Source organism: Scleropages formosus, chromosome 18 (genome assembly GCF_900964775.1).
Source record: "Scleropages formosus chromosome 18, fSclFor1.1, whole genome shotgun sequence".
NCBI lineage: Eukaryota > Metazoa > Chordata > Actinopteri > Osteoglossiformes > Osteoglossidae > Scleropages > Scleropages formosus.
In genome coordinates this window covers 21105986-21122367 of record NC_041823.1, presented here as the reverse complement: position 1 = coordinate 21122367, position 16382 = coordinate 21105986, and the positions used below count along the sequence as shown (strand labels likewise).

Here is a 16382-nt window from a genome sequence, read left to right as displayed (position 1 = left end):
GGAGCTTACCCGGCAACACAGGGCGTAAGGCCGGAGGGGACACACCCAGAACGGGACGCCAGTCCATCGCAAGGCACCCCAAGCGGGACTCGAACCCCAGACCCACCGGAGAGCAGGACCCAGTCCAACCCACTGCACCACCCTTAGAGAGCCAGCAAATGGACATTAAGCTCAGAATTCACACATCATCCGAACCTCTTGTCCCAACCGGGGTCGCGGGGAACCGGAGCCTAACCCGGTAACACAGGGCATAAGGCCGGAGGGGGAGGGAACACACCCAGGACGGGACGCCAGTCCGTCGCAAGGCACCCCAAGCGGGACTCGAACCCCAGACCCACCGGAGAGCAGGACCCAGTCAAACTCACTGCACCACCACACCCCCCACTGTAGCTGTTGAAACATTGCTAAATGCAGAAGGTGCTCAGCTTCCATCCTCTCCTTATAGCTTTAAGTCCCTTTGTCTTCAATTAGCCAGGGTAAGTGTGTTAAGCAGAGCCGCGTCTAAAGTCCCACGCCCAGTTCTCGATCACTGCCGGGCTCTCGGGCCCTTCCTCCAGTGGCCTCCCCGCTCCCTCTGGGCTCCGCGCAGAATCCACCGCGAGGATCCAGGTATACGGTGGCAGCCATTTTCTTCTTCAGCTTGCCCTTCTCCGACGTGTTTCCAGTCATTTTTTATTTCCCTCTTTTTTTTTTATCTCGGTTTAGTCGTGGCCAGTTACACATTTCTCATGGTCCCTCGTAGAAGTGTGACACTTGTGCCACCTTGGAGGAAGCGAGCACAGACATACATCTTCTTGTCGGACCTTGCCTGCTCAGCCGCCTCACTTAATCGGGGGAACATAGGCCACTTTGTGTTCTCCGAGCCCCTTCGCATCAGATGTCTAAGGGTGCACGGTGGGCTGAGAACGCCGAGCCGCGCGTTTTACTCATGCACCGCCGGGGTGGCCCTATTGTTAAACGTAATTGACCATTTGTTAGCTGTGGCAGAGCTTCCCGTGTGCCCCGATCCCTCTTGTTCGTAGACAGCTTCCCAAACAGCGCGCGGAGCTCCCCGAAAACTTTAATCTCGGACTGACATTTTTTGCATCAATAATAAAAAGCACCCATAATCTTTCTTTGATTTTGCTCATTTTTCTAAATTCCCTGCTTATCTCTGTCTGAGTCCATTGCGTTCCCCCTCACTTCTCCTCTCCTCCCTCTCCCCGCTCCTCCTTGCATGCCCAGCATGTCGAGCATCTCCAGCAGCCACGAGGGGAGCCTGAAGTGCTCCTCTGGGACCCGTCTTCCATTAGATGCTTCGCTCAATACATCCTTGTCCCCACATTCTCCTCCTCTCTCTCTCTCTCTCTCTTGCTCTCTCTGCATCCTTTTCTATTTTCCATGGAAGCCTTCCACTGGTTCAAACTCTCACCTCCCTCAGTCTTTCTCCCTTCCTTCCTTCGGATTTTTCTCCCGTTTCCTTCGATTTTTCTCTCCCTCGCTCCGCCGTTCTCCGCAGCTGTGAGGAGCGAGGACCCCTCCAATCGGCGCCGCCCGATGGCACTCCGTCATCCGTCCCACTTCTGAATGGGGAGCCCCTGGGGGACGGATTTGTAATGAAAGCGATGGCCACATTAATATTTCACACTCTGCCTTGTTCCTGTTTACTTTAATGACACTGTTAATTCAAAGCCTATTGATTAAATTTTAATTTTATTTGTTGCATGTTTCTGTTTTTGTTTATTTGTTTTAAGTCCTGTTTGTATATGGAAACTCTACGTGTGTGTTCTCGTGTGTGAGTTTGTGAGTCCTACTTTGTCACGTGTGTGAAATTCTGTGATTTATTTTTTTCCTCCCCTGCATTCTTATGTGTTTCACAGCGTATGTAATTGGCCGGCGTTTTTACATATCTGCGGAATACAGAAAGGGAAAGAGGATCCATTTGCCTGTGTACGTGACAGAAAGCGTAATACTGTTTATGCGCGGCAGAATCTGCACTGGTGCATGTGTGTGTGTGCGCGCGCGCGTGCACACGCGTTGTAGTTAGTGTGCGTCACCATGTCCTAATTTCGGTGTTGTTTAGATTTTTCTGTTTTCCATTTCCTCCTGAGGTTCAGAATCACAGTAGAAACACTTCTCATTTCTGGAGAATGAGCAACGGAGAGGAGGAGAGAGAGAGCAAGAATCTGTGTACGGTTGCTGCTTGCACACCTTAAGTATTTTTTTTTTTTTTGCACTTCAAAATCCCACGTTGTTTTTCCGTTGCCCCCCCGACACCTCTCTCCCGCTGTTAAGGAGAAGCCTGCTATTAGTCATCTCGCTTGTTTTGTTCCTTGCTCATTTATTGTACTTTGTGGCCATCACTTTTGTGCAGCTCCTGTATCGACAGGCCGTTTAGCCGACGTTACATGGCTATGGTTTGAATGGTGTATACATAAAAGAGCTGGGACAATTGAGCAGTCTCCCACTACGTGTGGCGTCTTTTTCGCCCATCTAGCTATTCTTCCTCTATTGATCTCTGTAGCTGTCCTGTCTTTTTCTCTGATCCCATTTTGCTATTTTTCATCTAGCGCATCTACATCTCCCCCACCGCCACCTCCCTTTCTCCTCCTCCAACACTTCAAAAATCTTTCTTTTCCCCTTCCTACTGTCTTTCCTGTCAAGCCCAGGGAAGTCATGGGAGAAAAAGAGAAGAGAAATTCACTCTTTTCATATATTTCCCCGCGCTCTTTCTCAGCTTGTAGCCGCAAGGCCACATTTGTCGCATTTCTGATGTGAAGACTGAGGACGAGAGAAAAGAGAGGGAAAGAATTAAGGGGATGTCAGCCTGGCTTTCGTTGGGGAAAAGGGAGAGGAGCCGATGTCACGGCGACATCTACATAAGTCCCGCCAGACATCTGTACTGGCACGCAGATAAATAAGTATAAAATCAAGCACGCCATGCCACGCGCTTTCTGTTTTTCCCAGCCATTTGTCTGCTGTCTGTTTTTCCATTTCCCCTTCACCGCGAACCCTTGATTTCCAAACCTAAACCTGTTTTCTGCCGCGTCTCCTCTCGCTACTACAGTCCGCTCGTGTTTTCAGACTCTGTAAAAGCTGTAAATAAATAAATAAATAAATGAATGAATAAATCCATGAGTGTTTCCTATTTTAAAAGATTAGCATTAAAGGCAAAAGCATTCTGCGAGTAATTCCTATATATATTCATATATATAGGTAGGTAGGTATAGTATGTCTACCCTACTGTATATGTAGGTATACGTATATATGTGTGTATGTAATTATACACTGCCTGGCCAAAAAAGTCACCACCTAGATTTAACTAAGCAAATAGGTAAGAGCCTTCCATTGGAGAATTACTGCAGTGATTAATATGTTTCAGCTGGCAACAAGTTATTTAACCCTAACTGATGCAATGAGTAGCTTCTCATTTCTTAAACAACCATGTTGGAAGACATATACTGTGGTCGTGGAAAAGGTGTTACTTACTCTCTTTCAGAAGGGTCAAATTATTGGCCTGCATCAAGCAAAGAAAACAACTAAGGGGATTGCTAAAACTATTAAAATTGGGTTAAGAACTCTCCAACGCATTATTAAAACCTGGAAGGATAGTGGTGAACCATCATCTTCGAGGAAGGAATGCGGTCGGGAAAAAATCTTGAACGATCGTGATCGGAGATCGCTTAAACGTTTGGTGAAATCAAATCGTCAAAAAACAGTAGAACTCACAGCTATGTTTAATAGTGAAAGTAAGAGCATTTCCACATGCACAATGCGAAGAGAACTCAAGGGATTGGGACTGAACAGCTGTGTAGCCTTAAGAAAACCACTTATCAGTGAGGCTAATCGGGGAAAAAAAGGATTCAATTTGCTAGGGAGCATAAAGATTGGACTCTGGAGCAATGGAAAAAGGTCATGTGGTCTGACGAGTCCAGGTTCATCCTGTTCCAGAGTGATGGGCACAGCAGGGTAAGAAGAGAGGCGGATGATGTGATGCACCCATCATGCCTAGTGCCTACTGTGCAAGCCTGTGGGGGCAGTGTTATGATCTGGAGTTGCTTCAGTTGGTCAGGTCTAGGTTCGGCAACGTTATGTGCCCAAAAAATGAGTTCAGCTGACTACCTGAATATACTGAATGACCAGTTTTTTCCATTAATGGATTTTTTTCTTCCCCGATGGCATGGGCATATTCCAGGATGACAATGCAAGAATTCATGGGGCTCAAATTGTGAAAGAGTGGTTCAAGGAGCATGAGACATCATTTTCACACGTGGATTGGCCACCACAGAGTCCAGACCTTAACCCCATTGAGAATCTTTGGGATTTCCTGGAGAAGACTACGCAGCGGTCCGACTCTCCCATCGTCAATACAAGATCTTGGCGAGAAATTAATGCAACTCTGGATGGAAATAAATGTTGTGACATTGCATAAGCTTATCGAAACGATGCCACGGCGAATGCGTGCCGCAATCAAAGCAAAAGGCGGTCCAACAAAATATTAGTGTGTGTGACTTTTTTTTTTTTTTTTTTTTTTTTTTTTTTGGCCAGGCAGTGTATTTAAGAAACAATTCATTTTACAACAACAGTCATACCAGTTATAAATGTATGCAAATCACAAGCTTACAGTAACACAAAATACAAATGGTAATAATGAATGGAAATTATGGTGCACTATTAAGGTATTATGGCAACTACAATTAAAGTTAGCTGTACAAGTAGCGGTAATACGGGTTTAAAAGCTGAGTGGTCTTATGGCTTGATGTGCTTTGGTGCACAGCCCTTAGAAGTCTCTTTTTCTGTCTCTATCTTCCCCTCTCAGGTCCTCTTCATTTATGCAGCTTTTTTTTTAAGCTCCAGCTCTTTCACTGCTTGTTACTTTCTCTTTTTTCTTCCCTGGAAAAGAGATGTCAGAAGTCTTCATGGGGTGAAGTTCGTGTTTCTGTACTGTGCGTTGTAAGGTGTAAGAGTGAATAACACGGTACATAGACTGTACTGTACTTGTTATGCTGAAGCATACATCCCTAAATTAGTGAGCGTGTATTCTCAGGGCTCACCTTTGACACAGCACCTCAATGCAAGGTGTCTGCCTTTACTAAATATTGTCTTTTCGTACATTATAGATGAATTACTTTGTGTATTTAATGTACAATACTGGCTGTGTATACTCCCATACTGCGATTGTGTGCTACACATTGCTGAGTGTCCATACAGCTATGGTATGTTTCTCTATTGTGCATCCCTGTGTGTGTACACTCCCATATGGTGTTTTTTGAATTACACACTACATGTGTATACACGTGCATGGTTTGTTTCTCTATTACACATTCCTGAGTGCATGCACACCAAGGTATTCATGTCTTTACTATACATTACATAGTGTACACACATTCAAAGTCTGTCTTTGCTTTACGTTACTGACTATATAATATATATATATATATATATATATATATATATATATATATATATATATATATATATATGTTCAATGTATATGTCTGTACAGCATATTACCGAGTGTGCATATTGGGAAGGTGCATGCCTGTGCTGTACAATTTGTGTAAATGCAAGATGTGTGTCGGTACTAGAAAATACTGAGGTTATATGCAGCCAAGGTGTGTGTCTGTGCTGTGCGTTAACATGCAGTTCTGCCCTCCGGGTCGGTTTATTTGACAGTGCTTTAGTATGCCTCTGCTTGTTAGTGTGTGAGAATCTGTGGAGGGGCTTTGAAGAGCCCTTCCCACTGAGTCTTTGCTGAGAGGAGAAACGAGTTTTCCTTAGGATAGAAAATGTGCTGTTGGTAAAACCACGAGCTTCCCAAAGGAGCTGTGTGTGTGTGTGTGTGTGTGTGTGTTTGTCTGTGTGCGTGCACGTGCACACGCATATGCATATGTTTGTGTGCATCAGGGCATGCATGTGCGATGGATTGTGTTCCGCTGTGTAACTTATTGTATTGGGCCTCATGTAAATCTTTGGATTAGGGCAGCAGCCAAGTAAATGGATCAGCCATGTCTTTGCCAAGACAGTTAGGTTCCTCATTCTTGGGCCTAAGCTGTGCTTGTTGCTCTATGAGGACACATGAGGAGAGGACACTGGGGGGCTTGCTTGGTTCTTCAGCTCCTGGAAGGCCAACCACCCAGCAGATTCCCTCTCTCCCAATCTGCCTTTTACTGCCAAAGTAATCTCTATGTACTGTACTCTAAAGACATTGCAGTATGCAGGGCTCTTAAATTAACATCATGACCACTCTGACCCTGTATAGGAAAAGCTGTTTCTGGGATGGATGGATGGATGGATGGAGTATTAGCTGAATAGGTGAGATGAATTGCAACATGTACTGTATTTTAAATTTTGATCTAAGTAATATGAGGAAACCTTAAATGCCTCCCAGATGTGAGGCCCCTTCCAAATCTCCTCTGTTATCCTGGAACATGCAGTGCAGCTTCTGGTCTAATCCGCAACAGAATTAAAAATTGCCAGTATTTCACAGCTTGAGTATGTGCGATTAAACACAGGCTGAGCGCTATGCGACTAAACGGAGGCTGAGCTCTACTTAACTAAATGCAATCTGAGTGCTATGCGACTAAATGCAGGCTGAGCACTATGCGACTAAGCACAGTCTGAGCACTATGTGACTAAATTCAATCTGAGCCCTGTATGACTAAACACAGTCTGAGTGATATGCAACTAAATTCAGTTCGAGTGCTATGTGACTAAACGCAGGCTGAGCCCTATGCGACTAAATCCATTCCGAGTCCTATGCGACTAAATCCAGTCTGAGCCCTATGTGACTAAATCCAGTCCGAGCGTTATGCGACTAAATCCCGTCCAAGCCCTATGCAACTAAATCCAGTCCGACCGCTATGTGACTAAATCCAGTCTGAGCCCTATGCGACTAAATCCAGTCTGAGCCCTATGCGACTAAATCCAGTCCGAGCGCCATGCGACTAAATCCAGTCCGACCGCTATGTGACTAAATCCAGTCTGAGCCCTTTGCGACTAAATCCAGTCCGAGCGTTATGTGACTAAATCCAGTCCGAGCGCCATGCAACTAAATCCAGTCCGACCGCTATGTGACTAAATCCAGTCTGAGCCCTATGCAACTAAATCCAGTCCGACCGCTATGTGACTAAATCCAGTCTGAGCCCTATGCGACTAAATCCAGTCTGAGCCCTATGCGACTAAATCCAGTCCGAGCGCCATGCGACTAAATCCAGTCCGAGCGTTATGCGACTAAATCCAGTCCGAGCCCTATGCGACTAAATCCAGTCTGACCGCTATGTGACTAAATCCAGTCCGAGCGCCATGCAACTAAATCCAGTCTGAGTCCAGTCTGAGCCCTATGCGACTAAATCCAGTCTGAGGCCTCTGCGACTAAATCCAGTCCGACCGCTATGCGACTGAATCCAGTCCGAGCCCTATGCGACTAAATCTAGTCCGACCGCTATGCGACTGAATCCAGTGCGAGCTCTATGCGACTAAATCCAGTCCGAGCGCTATGCGACTAAATCCAGTCGTGAGCCCTATGCGCCTAAATCCAGTCCAAGTGCTATGTGACTAAATTCAGTCTGAGTGCTTTGCAACTAAATGCAGGCTGAGCATTACATGACTATACACGAGAGAACACAGGTTGAGTGGTTTGTGATTAAATGCAGCCCAAATGCCTAGTTGTTTGTGACTGATTGCAGTCTAAATTGTGTCCAGCTAAACACAGCATGAGAGCTGAGTGGTGTGGTGGTTTATACAGGCAATCCCCGGGTTAAGAACATCCAACTTATGTACAACCCGTAGTTACGAACCACTCCCCCGTAAAGCTTACTATGTTAAAAATTTGAGTTACATTCGTGGTTTGTACTAACGAATTGGTGCTATTTTACAACATGGAAAAACTTGCGCGTCTCCAGCGGTTTGTTGGTTCGTGGGCGCGTGGCCCCGACGTAGGACAAAGACTTTGCTCTGTCACGCCGTCGACCTCGCTCCAAACGCCCGCACCTGCCCGAAATCAGAACATCAGGGTGTAAAGAAGCCGCACCTGCACCCCCTCGTTGTGGAATCTCAACCGAGAAACCTGTATCTCCTGCGCTCACAAGTTAACCATCGACTACCTACTCATCCTTCCCAATCCCTCGTTCCCCTTTCCCGACGTCCACGGCTCCTGAGTCAGGCATCGCTTCCTCCACCAGGGCTCCAGATTCACACCAAGATCAACGTTCGTACGTCGACCGACCCATACCTGTCCCCGACCACGACTATTTCCTGCTCCCTTGTGTATCAACAGTAAAGATCCCGCGACTGGCTCCAAAACCCTACTTCGGTCTTCTGCCCGCTTCATTGACACGTTCTTTTTAATCAGACCACGTTGCAGTTAACAGTGTCTTGTGTGTGTTACTGTATTTGGCTTTGATTTTTTTTTTGTTTTCTCTCTCTGTTCTAAATACTGTAGTAACATTTATCTCTTTCTATGTCTCTATTATGAATACTGTAGTTACATTTTAATATTATTGTTATTTGGGGGGGAGTGGTGGGTTCAGCCAGTGCCCGCTGTGTGGCGGGTCTGGTGTTCGAGCCCTGCTTTGGGTGCTTTGTGACAGAGTAGCATCCTGTCCTGGGTGTGTGTGTGTGTCCCGCCCCCCTCGGTCTTGTGCCCTATGTGTCCAGGTAAGGCTCCGGCTCGCCACCACCCCACTCGGGCAACACAGGGCGTAAGGTTGGAGGGGGAGAAGACACACCCAGGACGGGACACCAGTCCATCGCAAGGCACCCGAAGCAGGACTCGAACCCCAGACTCACCAGAGAGCAGGACCCGACCAAACCCGCTGTGTTACCGCGACCCCATACTGTATAGTTATGTTAAAAATATTAGTGTATCTGGAAGTGTTTGTTTTTTTTATGCATAAAAAGGTACACGATATACTGTATACTAAGACAAACATTTGACTCGATCTGTACCCAACTGTTCTGACTTACAAATTCGACTTAAAGACAGACTTAGGAACGGAACTTGTTCGTATTACGGGGACTGCCTGTATATGATGTTACAGTACATTTTGTAAGGTGTGTGTGCGTGTGTGTGTGTGTGGGAGGATGGCCATTTTCATTGTTCCTCAGTGTGATCAGGCCTCTTTAGAGTTCACACCTCTCTGACTTATGCATCACAACAAATGGAGTGTTTTTCCATCAGCAAGCCACAGGGGGGTAACATGACAAGGGACTCTGTGCTGTGGGAGCTCTGGCCTGTGCCCCGCCCATGCCTATCACTGGGCTCGTGCTGCGCTCCCCGACTAACCCTCTCCTCCCCTCCCATCCCTTCCCCAGTCTCAGTATCACAGCCGATAGAGATCTTTAATTAATCAGCTCGCTCACCGCACCCACTCCCCTATGGCTGGATCCCTCGGTACCCCTCCTGGGCCCGTTTTCTCCGTCCCTCGTCTTCTGCTCTGTTCACCTCCTCCACCCGCCCCCGTGTTCCTGGTTAAGATAACGGCCCCACACGCACTCCCCCGTTCTCCCTCGCTCTCTCTCTCTCTCTCTCTCTCTATGTTCCTTGATTGCATTTCAGGAGGTGAGGTGTGAGCCCCCCCAGCCCCTTGTCACCCTCCCGTTTCTTTGTGTCTTCAGGCGTCTCTCCCGAACACCCCCCTCTTCTCAACCTCCTGTTCTCTCTGCCCCGCCAGGTGTGAATGGGTCCATTGCTTGCGGGGCAGAGCAGCGAGCATCGCGGTGATTTAAACATCACTGCATGCTCCTGCAATGTGAGCACACCGACGGCACGTGGGAAGGACGAGGGAGACGACCGGGTGCTCCCATTATTCTTTTTTTTTTATTCTGTTGTTTAGTTGATGCTTTTATTCAGAGCAACTCGCAGTAGTGACCCCTCAGTTTACGTTGTGGATTAAGGACGGGAACATCTTTTCGAAGTCTTTCCGAAATATCGGTGTAAAGACTCTTGGCTTTTGATATCCAGTGGTTACCACACTTATCCCCTAACCACGATCATGTCCTCTGAGGCCTTATGACTGGAACCACTTTACTTAAATAGTTGGGAAACGACAATATATGGTTATTTTAGCTGCCCGCTGTGTGGCGGGTCTGCAGTTCGGGTCCTGTTTGGGGTGCCTTGCGATGGACTGGCGTCCCGTCCTAACCCTCCCCCTTCAGCCTTGCTCCCTGTGTTTCCGGGATAGGCTCCGGCTCACCGTGACCCCGCTTGGGACAGGCGGTTGTTGACATTGGTTGGTTGGTTGGTTACTTCAGCATAAATTTTTTAAAATAATGTAACACCTAAAAATTAGCATTGGACTTGCTCAATGCGTTAAGAAAACCTGAAATCTAATCGTTTCTTACTTTTGTCCATGATGTCATATGATGCTGAACATACAGTACAGAAAAGTATTTTACATCTTTACTTGAAAATAATTAGACATTCTGCGATTAATGAAGTCTTTCCGAAATATCGGTGTAAAGACTCTCAGTTTTTTATATCCAGTCTTAATTTGTGGAACAAAACATCAAACAGAATTTATCCAAAGCCTCGGCAAAAGAACATATTTTTTGTCATCTGTGAGGAAAGTCGGTACGCCAATGTGCTGTTGTTGGCGCAGCGTTCGTCGCGGAACCTGTTTTCAAAACCCGCGGCCACGGAACACGCCCGTTACCTACCTCATTAAGTATTTGATCATCACAAATCGATTCATGTGCCTACATCCAAATCTCTCTGCATGTTGGTGTGTTAGGAATGTGAGAGTGCTGCATTATGGGAAGTGTAGTCCTTTCTACAGGGCTATCTGTCAGTCCTTAGGTGTGTTATTTACGTGTTTTCCGTTAGCCGACACCTTTAACCAACACAACTTGCAATGTTAAGTTACCCGCTACTATTTACGCATTTATACAGCTGGATAATTTCAGCGGAGCAATTTAGGGAAAGTACTGTGCTCAAGAGTACGGCGGCAGTAGGCGAGATTCGAACCGGCAATAATGGAAGAAAAGCTCTCGACGCTGGAAAATCGAAAGTGTTACGAAAACAGAGCGTGTGGTTGTGGCCGTCCAGAGCCTGCAAATAATTAATGAATATCAATATTTATTCATTGTACTCCATTAAGCAACGCACACGTGCGAACTGTGTTGCCTGTGCAAAGGCAAATGTTATTGGTAGATTGTGCAGGTTTGGGTGTGTAAGGTCCAGAAATGGGAAAATCATTAAAATGTACCATTGTTGACTGAATATGGCGTTAACCACACAATGACTATTTTTATCTAGCTGGGTACACTCATACCCTGTTATTTTGCCTCCCAGTATCTGGTTTTTCACTTATCCAGTCAGTGATTCTTGCAGTACCGCTTATCATTAATCATTGCAGATTTTCATTTATGCGGTCTGCGACGTTGGCTCCAGCATGATAAAAGCCCGCATTTGAAAGCTGCACTAAGCAGCTGCGAGAGAAAGTGTGAGACGCACTGCATTGTGGGAACCTTGTACCCACGCTTTCACGTGCAGTCTGGCACTCCGCATCCCTCCCCGCGTAGCCGTGCGTTTTTGTTTGTGATTGAAAAAAGTGCAGCGGAGGAAAACGCTTCGCGGATGTGACCGAAGGAAGAAGAAAACAGGTTATTTTCCAGGAACAAATCGCGAAAAAGTAAAACTGCTCAAATTTTAATGTTACGCTGCTTTTTTACTTTTGATATTAGACATCATTTAATGTGATTTTGGAACAAATTGGATTTCCCCCCCATCAGAAATAATGGATAATTTCATTATCCAGTTCAATTTCAGGTACAAATCTGGACCGGATAACGGTGGATGTATTTAAGCGTATTTTTAGCGGACCAATTCCTAGAATGCACCTTATCCAGGGGTACGACGGCAGTAACGGGGAGCAGGGTAGGAACCGGCAACCATCCGACTAGGAGCGCATGGCTTCAACCATTGCGCTGCTGCTTCTGTGCCTCCGAAAATGAACATGTAGGGATCCTACTGTCACTCCTCTTACCAGGGTGCCTGCTGTTGGCTCTTAGAATAGACAAGTTGGTGTTAGGCTTCTTCAGAAGAGCAGAATGGCCGGAGCTAAGGAACAGGGTGTATGTCGAACCTAATGGTTGCGGCTTTAAATCCTGAATTTCACTGTGTTGTTGAGACACCTGAGCAGGATGTCCACCTGAATTAACGTGTATAAAACTAGAAGACACGTAAGTCTGGTAATAAAAACGACATAATAATGTAACGTGCTGTAAACGATGGGCTGGGCCCGGTCGCCCACGCGCATCCCATGCGTGTCGCCGACACGACGGGGCATGGAATTGAGAAGACGGCGATACTCGGGGGCGCTCTCGCATCCGAAGGCTCGCGTCAAATGAAAAAGAGGCGCGCTCACATGCCCCGCACGCGGTTATACGCGCGCTCCCGAACGTCACCGACACAAAGACGCGTGAGCATCGACCGAACACGCAAGCTCGCTTCGTTGTGCGGAAACGCACGAGCGTTCAGACACGCGCACGGGACCGGGAGCGCTGTACCAACTGTATACGTTTCTCGCACGTGGGCCAATGCGGGTTGTTTCTCAATCCACGGTCGATCCCTAACTCCGCGTCTCCCGATGGCTCCGAGAGCCTGTTCAGTTTCGAAGCGCGGCTGAATAAAGTCTTTATGTTCCTTTCATTGTTCGCCCGTCGCGTGACGCTGACTTGCGTGTGACAGTCGCTGCGACAAGGCCTGTGGTGCTGGGGGAGGAACGAGCAGCACTGCTCTTTTGTGTGTGTGTGTGTGTGCACTTTTTGGGACTGTGTGGTCAACAAGATGGAATTTGTTGTCGTAAGGTTAAAAATCGAGGAGGAGCTGTCTTAAGGCAGAGGAACGCGGGGGGGGGACTCTTTATTTGGTCGACGGCAATTTACATTCTGTACACAGCTCCGATGGAACGGGAGCGCGTCGGAGCAGGAGGGGGCAGCGTTGGGGGCGTGGCGCGTGAGCGTAACTGAAAGGGAAGGATGGAGACGGGTGAAATGGAGGGAGGAGAAAAACGAAAGAAAAAAAAGAGGGAGAATTGCGAACGAGCTGCAATTTGCAGCCGAAGAAGGTGAGAGGCAGAAGATGGGAAAAGAGGAGTTTGGAGGAGAGGGACCGAGCGAAAGCGACGAGGGGAAAAGGCGAAGGGGAATGAAAGTCCGGCCACGGATCTCTCTCTAATCCTTCACTTTTTTTTTTCTTTTTTGGCAGCGTGTAAATTAGGCTCTGTACAAGTCACTGGCGTTGGCAGTGCTGTAAACACACACACACACACACACACACGCACGCGCATTAGTATTATTGGAAGCCCCCAGCACTGGGCTTTATTTTGACACATGCCACCACGTGCGCTGAACTGCACATGGAAGTTAATTTAACAAACGCACCGGTACGAAGCAATAAAAAAAAATACTGCCAAACAACGAGGGAACAAATGACCCACACTGAGCGATACTTATGGTGTGGTTTGTATTACATGGCTCAGACAAGGAGACATCTCTCTCAACGGAGCAAATTGCCTCATTTGCACCCCATTCGGGGCCCATCTCTTCCGCATCAGCGGTTAATTTATAGAAATAGTTCTTCTCGGTGGTTGTCTCTTCAATTATCACTTTTTTTTTTTTTTTTTTTGAACAGCTGGAAGATGCCGCGCAGCAACTTGTGACCTTTTTCCAATTATCTCTGGGCGTTTTTTTCCGTCCCGGGATCCCGTTCGCGGGGCCGGCGGTGTCCCTCGCGTTCCGGCGGCGGAGGAGAGCGGGTTCCGCGCGTCGGGGGAACACCTGCGTTTCTGTCTCACCTCTCGGCGTCTCCCGGCGAGGCACCGAGCTTGTCCTCAGATCATAAAGAGCGACGCTGGGATCTCCCGCTGCAGGAATTCTGGGAGGATGTACTGGAAATAGACTGGGCTCTGTTCCTGGATGGTGGCGGGCAGCCTTGTTGAGGACTGATTAGGTTCGGGATGGAGGCGGGGGGGGGGCGCGTAGGGCCGTGCGACTGGGGGGGGGGTTGGGGGGCGGCGAACGAGAAGAAAAGAGATCTGCTGAAAAGCAGTAATGAATGTATCGTAATGTGTCATAATGAAGACAGATCATCATAAGGAGCCCTTTGTGATGGCTGTTGATAGCAGCAATAAAAGGCACAGAAATGAAAAATAGGTGAGCTGTGTTTACCAGGGGAAAGAACAATAATAGCACCCTGTGTCTAAGGTACCGAGGCCATGACATCACCGCTCAAGTCTCTCGGCCAGAAAGCGTTCCGTTGTCATGGCAACGGCTATCCTCCAGCTGTTGCCAGGCACCGATCTCCATGGAGATGGGGGTTGTGGTGGTTGAGTGGGTGCCTGGGGTTTTTTTTTTTTTTTTTTCTCTCTTCTCCCCCAGACAGGTGGGGGGGTTAAGAGGGGACTGGTGTCACCACAAGGTCGTATGATGTCATTAACAATCGTAGTAATGCTAATATTGCTAAACATAATAACAGTGCCAGCGGTAATTGGAATGGTAATTATGATAATTTTTTTTCTTCCCCCGCATTTAATTATCTCAGAGCTGGTCTGGGAGAGAGGATTGGGGGCGGGGGGGTCCTTTGTCAGGAAGTAAACCGCATGAGAAAAGAAACCAGAGAATATAATCTGGGATTACCGGCTCTCCTCAGACAGGAGCCCGGGCCAGAGAATGGGCACAAAGAGCTTTCCTTCAGCAGAAGTTGCTCCGTGCCACAGTTATACGGCCTTGTTCTCTTTCGCTCTCATGTCTTTCCAAGCGCCGGCCGCCGCGACTCTTCAGTGAATGCACTTTGAGGGTCGCACAGGGTCCCCCTTCTTCTGCGAGCCAGGTCCGCGGACACGCTGGGCATATCAGGTTCGCCTCGCTCGGGAGTAACACGAATCCCTCCGCTCCGGTAACTCGAGCAGGGCCTCGCGGTAATGTACCGCGCTACGGTGCCGAGAACACCCACCGTCGACACCGCTCCGTCTCCATCGTGCTCCGTAAACCGCATCCCAGATTTGCATTTATTTATTTATTTGTTTATTTATTTATTTATTTATCTGTCCCCCTCCCCACTTCACTTACTTATTTATTTATTCGGCGGAGTTTTTAAGCTAATTAGCTTGTGTCCGGGGAAACGGTAATTGAGTCCTGAGGGAAGGCAAGATAGCAAAGGAGAGAGAACGAGAGAAAGAGAGGGAAAGAAAGGTCGATAGGAAGCGAGAGAGCGAACGCACGGGCGGCGGCGGGGGTTGCGGAGGGCACGGCGGAACGGGGTTCGAGGAAGGGGGCCGGAATTGACTTTGAGTCAAAACAAGAGAATTACTATGGAAGAGAGAACCCGTCTCTGGCGGGATTTAGACGGGCGAAGATCCGGGAGGGTGACCGTGTTTCTGCGGGAGCGTAATTGAATGCGTTGCTGTGGGGGCCGTGCGAGTCGCCGCCGACGAGCGCGCGCGCTCGTTGCGGCGGTGTGTTTTGAAAACAGTGCAGTCGCACGGGGCAGAATATTGATGACTTTGAGGGCACGGAAAAGGCAATACTGCTGAGTAAAAGCTGGAAGGTGAGGGGTAGGGAAGGAGCGCGTGTGTGGGTGTGTGGGGTGGGGGTGGGGGCGGGGGCTGAGAAGTGAGGGCAAAATGGACGGAGTGCGTGCCGTGCGGCCGATGCAGCGCCGGGGAGGAGGCGGCGGCGGGGGGATACAAGCAGAACTGAGAAATGATGAAAAGATAGAGGGAGGATTGAGAGAAGCGTGTAATTGAACCAGTGAGTAGAGAAGAGGTGATAAACATTATTCTTCCTTGGGGGGTTTTAACACTCCTAGTCAATCATTCTTTTAATCCCCTTTCCATCTCTCTCTGTCTTTCTCACACAGACGCACACTCTTCCCCTCGCGCTCCGCCCCTCTCCCGCTATGACTCGGCTCCTTTACAGTGGCCGCAGTGTCCGAGCCCGTTTTCCCCTCTCCGTTTTTTTTTTTTTTTTTTTCTTTTTTCTCCTTCTGCTCCGTTCTCTCTATTTTAAATCAATGAATCAGAACACCATCCCCCCTTTCTCTCCGCCTCGGCCTCCCCCTCTCGCGGACGGCTTGTCCATTTTCATAAAGCTCGCTCTGTCTTTCTGGCGCTGGCTCTGCAAATGTCACAAGGCAGGGATGGATGAGGGAGCGGACGCTCTCTTGTGACACGCACAGCGACCCCTTTCCCCGACGTGCACGCGTACATAAATGCACACGCTCAGATTTGCTTACCTGTTTTTCTGGGCAATTCACACTGACTCTAAGGAGATAAATCATTCCTATCTCTGCTTAAACGAAATTCAGAAACACCGGAAAACCGATAACAAACTCCGACCGGTGACAATAGCTGTGGGTGCGAGGAACACCCCGGACGGGACGCCACTCCATCACAGGACCG

General features: G+C 48.1%; 1 protein-coding gene across 1 annotated transcript in view; it reads left to right on the top strand.

Moving 5' to 3' along the window:
* Positions 1 to 16382, top strand: part of cadm4 (cell adhesion molecule 4) — a 62877-nt gene that overhangs the window by 19042 nt on the left and 27453 nt on the right. The gene's annotated exons all lie outside the window — the stretch shown is intronic.